Source organism: Apium graveolens, chromosome 1, assembly GCF_009905375.1.
Source record: "Apium graveolens cultivar Ventura chromosome 1, ASM990537v1, whole genome shotgun sequence".
NCBI lineage: Eukaryota > Viridiplantae > Streptophyta > Magnoliopsida > Apiales > Apiaceae > Apium > Apium graveolens.
Genome location: NC_133647.1, coordinates 10,485,776 through 10,489,981, shown reverse-complemented (window position 1 = coordinate 10,489,981; position 4,206 = coordinate 10,485,776). Strand labels below are relative to the sequence as shown.

The 4,206-nt window shown below is 34.9% G+C and overlaps 1 long non-coding RNA gene across 1 annotated transcript; it reads right to left on the bottom strand.

Annotated features, from left to right (window-relative positions):
* Nucleotides 1-1,896: 1,896 nt before the first annotated feature.
* On the bottom strand, nucleotides 1,897-3,118 carry LOC141660777 (uncharacterized). The gene is made up of 3 exons (XR_012549885.1): nucleotides 2,994-3,118; nucleotides 2,818-2,919; nucleotides 1,897-2,692 (listed from the first exon to the last, which is right to left on the bottom strand). It is a non-coding gene; the product is annotated as an uncharacterized LOC141660777 (long non-coding RNA).
* Nucleotides 3,119-4,206: the final 1,088 nt, after the last annotated feature.

Genomic DNA, 4,206 nt, shown 5'->3' with positions numbered 1-4,206 from the left:
CTTACAGCAAAGCTCATGCCTGCATAACTCTTATAATACCAGTTAGATGACTTGTTTTAGCATTAAGAAGCAATACACTGGATAAGTTCGTTATAAATTCATTAATTTTGACCTGTTTATGGAAAAGGTATGTTGTCTTGCACGTATAACACAATTATAATAGACAGTTTCCAGGAAAACAAAAAATAACATATATCTTCGTGTTAAAAATAAGAGCACTCTTTAATTCAATCAACATGTTCATCAAACAACAATTCGGTGATAATATGCCTTGACTTGAGGAAGTAAAAGACATAATTTTTCTGAGTTTCCACACTTCAACGGTCGCTGTCGAGCACTGCAATTTTTGCATTGTCAACTTGCATAACCCCTGTCACAAATATTGGTACTTTTGTCCGACCTCCAGTAGCATAGAATTTCTTAAGTTCGGCATCATGAAGCACAATCTAGAGAAATCAAGAAAACATGACATCTATATATATATATATATAGAGTTAAATACATACTGTGTACCTCAAATTTCCAAATAATGCACTTTGTGTACCTTTGTTTTGTTATCTAGCAATGTGTGTACCTGTATTTGTAAAATTCTAGCAGAGTGTGTACTTCCGTTAGAACCCATTTAACAGCGTTAAACCACAGCTGAAAAGGTGGGGTAAAACAGTATTTTCAGCTCTTGGATCAGACACATACTAAAACTAAACTGCCTAGTTAGTTAGTCGAGGTTTTAAACTAATTTATTTTGTAAAGTTTTTAGTAATGGAATTTAGAATTTCCACATTTACTGTGTGTTTTGCAAATGAAGTCCGCAAGCACAGAAGAGAGAATAGTAGATACTATTTTAAAGAAAAGGCTTTAGGGCCAGGGGACTGATTGCTGGATACTCCCCTCCATTGATGACTGGTAAAGTATTTTAGCGTTCTAATTCATGATCAAATTACATTATGAAACTTACTAGCAAATCAAGAGGGAAACTCAGTCTCAAGTATGGATTAAGATCGAGATGGAGAAGTAAGAGGTATCTTCTTAATGATTTCTGATCAATACACATGACAACCAATTGGAAATAAATTGAGAGGAGTGATTAGTTGAATTTTGATAGCATTGCCACAGAAGCACTGGGTTCAAACAAAATTAATATAGAACTTTTAGTGTTCTTAAAGACATGTGCAGGTGTCTGAACGATATCAATCTTAATTTCAGTATTTGAGTCTTCTTGCTTTTTTGGAATTGAAACATCTTCCACTGAATGAACTGAAATTTCTATGGCTATAGAATTTTCACCTTTTCGACTTGCTTATGTTGATAAAACACTTTGGAAACTACATATTCATCTTCATTTTTGTCATCCTTATTTCCAAGATGATACTGATGCATCACCCATTTAGTTTTGACAGGATTGCAACCCTTTGTTACAGTACTATAAAGAACCAGGATTTTCTTATACCCCTTTGTTACACCATTCTCCATCACAGGTTTGGTCTTGCCTGTTTTGTGCCATCTAACAGAATATCCACTTTAACTCCTGCAGCGCTTCCATTTACCAATGGCATAGGTGTTCATAGATTCATAGAAGTAATGTGCATTGCTTTCGTATTTCTTAGTACCTAAAGCATGCATAATGAAGGGTTAAATCAATTACAAACTTGAGATATTATATATTCTAGTTCATGTAGCTATTTATCCAACATTGGTTGTAGAAGATACGAAAACACAAATGGCATTGCTGTTATGATGCTAAGCCTTTTATAATTGGTGCACTCGTACATCACAGAAGACAACAAATTTATGTCATACTTTATGTTCTAACTGCAATTTATTTTCAAATACAGGCCTTATTCAATGAAACATAGGTGCACTTGAGCACATATCAAACATGTGATTATGTAGGCCAGAAATAATGTATCAAACATGTTAATATGAACTGTTACATGTCAATTTCATCTAGAGTTACAACAAATAAACTACTAATACAAACACTAACACTTCTAACAATGCTAGCCCACCAGGTAGATTTTCAGGATGGGTGTAACAGATTCCAGTTTCTCCCGGCGTGTAATTATGAACTTATCAATGAACATATTTGAATGTACATTACCTACTCTGCCTTTTGCTGCTAGATGATCCAGCAGCTCTACATCTGTTGGATTAAATTTCATACCAGTCGGCAAATCAGTCCATTCCTGAAGCGCCTATTGAACAAGAGTCTTGAAACATGGCACATGATTCAGGAATCTTAACAATGGCATATAAAAAATTAACTAAAAAACACATATACTACAATATTATCCCGCTTACTTCATTGTTACGATGACAATTTATGCACAAAAGGCATTCCCCAGACTGATCTAAGAGCTGAAAATACTGTTTTACCCTTCCTTTTCAGCTGTGGTTTAACGCTGTTAAATGGGTTTTAACGGAAGTACACACTCTGCTAGAATTTTACAACTACAGGTACACACATTGCTAGATAGCAAAACAAAGGTACACAAAGTGCATTATTTGGAAATTTGAGGTACACAGTATGCATTTAACTCATATATATATATATAAACCAAAACAAGAGCTACAGAGTGCAAAACAAATGAAATAGCCGCCTTACTTCGAAAACAAAGGTGTACATTCCAACATCGACACTTTCTGGCAAAGCTTCTAAGATATGGATGCCATTTTCAGAGTCGAAAGTGAGTTCCTGCACAAGAGCATATCAAATGGTAGTCAATAGTAAGATTTTTACCAACATGATTTGGCTTTTTCCTTGCATAATCACGAAAAAAAGCAAAAAACTGAAATCTAGATAAATTTGAGATGTAGAACCTGGTCAATGATGGATGCGTCCTTTGAACCAGAACTAAACACTTGCATGAGTTTTACTGATAGAGGTGGTGCAGCAGATCCCAGCACTGTAGTCACCCTCACCTGATGAAACAACACTAGATACTGAATAAACTATTAAAAGATGCAGGAAGTAACATATTAGAGAACCAATTTACCATGACAACATCTCCCACTGTTAGTTGAATGTCATATCTACCAGAGAGATAAAAGAATTTGTCCACGAGACCAAGAAAGTCCTAGAATGAAGAGATTAACTCGTATTAGCATCAAGTAAATCTAATGAACCATAACTAAGAACGTACTTGCACTGCTGAAAAAATATAACCCATTCCTTGTTATATAATTAGAGTTAGAGCAATGAAAAGAATAGCGGATATTTACCATTAACTAAATCTACAAAAACATAACTTAGACCATAATAGCACTGCTGAAAACATATCAATTTTTCCTGGTCATATTTCTAGATTCAGAGCAACGCATTGACAAAAAGATTAAATAGTCAGTTTTTTCCCACCTACTTTGGTAAGCCAGTACCATACCTGAACAGCAACAAATGTATGTACAATTTTAGTGAAATCTTACCTAATCGAGTAAATCCAATTTCAAGATTGACAAAACTCTAGAGACCGACCAGTAAATAAAGTCGATTAAAATCAAAACATAAAATTTGAAAATAAATTTGAAAGAAACATACTTTTCTCACACTAATCGAGTATGCTATATCTGATCGAAGAAACTATCACCAAGTCAAACCTTGTGTCTGTGTGTCTGGTGTGTGCTACTAAGATCACCAATCTCACCCATGTGGGGGATTGTTGGAAAATATAGGTATAAGTCTCATATTGGTAAGTCATATTTTTGTGCATTATGACAAAAAGATGTGTGAGATATGATGATATTCTCTTAATAATGGAATTTATTATTTTCCATTAGACTTTGGCTCAAATATTATGGCATAAATTAATTTGATTCTGTTTCAGATTAATTGATATGGTGTATGTCTTGATATATTTAATCTGATTCTGTTTCAGATTATTTATGGAAAAGAGTAGCGCACAAGTCTATCTACACCTATATAAACACCTCTAAGGCGTTAGGGTTAGACACACCAAAAATATATTCGCCTCTAAACACCAAACCCTAGCTCTCTCTCTGTTGGTGATAGTTTCGTTCCCGTTCAAACTCGCTGAAGGTGCTCGTTATCCGTAACGCCGCCGCTACCTCGTTTTATCCTGGGAGGCTATCGAGTCACACATACGGTGAGAGGCGAAATAGCTTTAAGGAGACAGTTTCAACTGGACTCGAGGATCTCTCTTCTGTTTATATCCTTTCTTTCTCTGTTTGATTTCGTTTACTCACACACACACT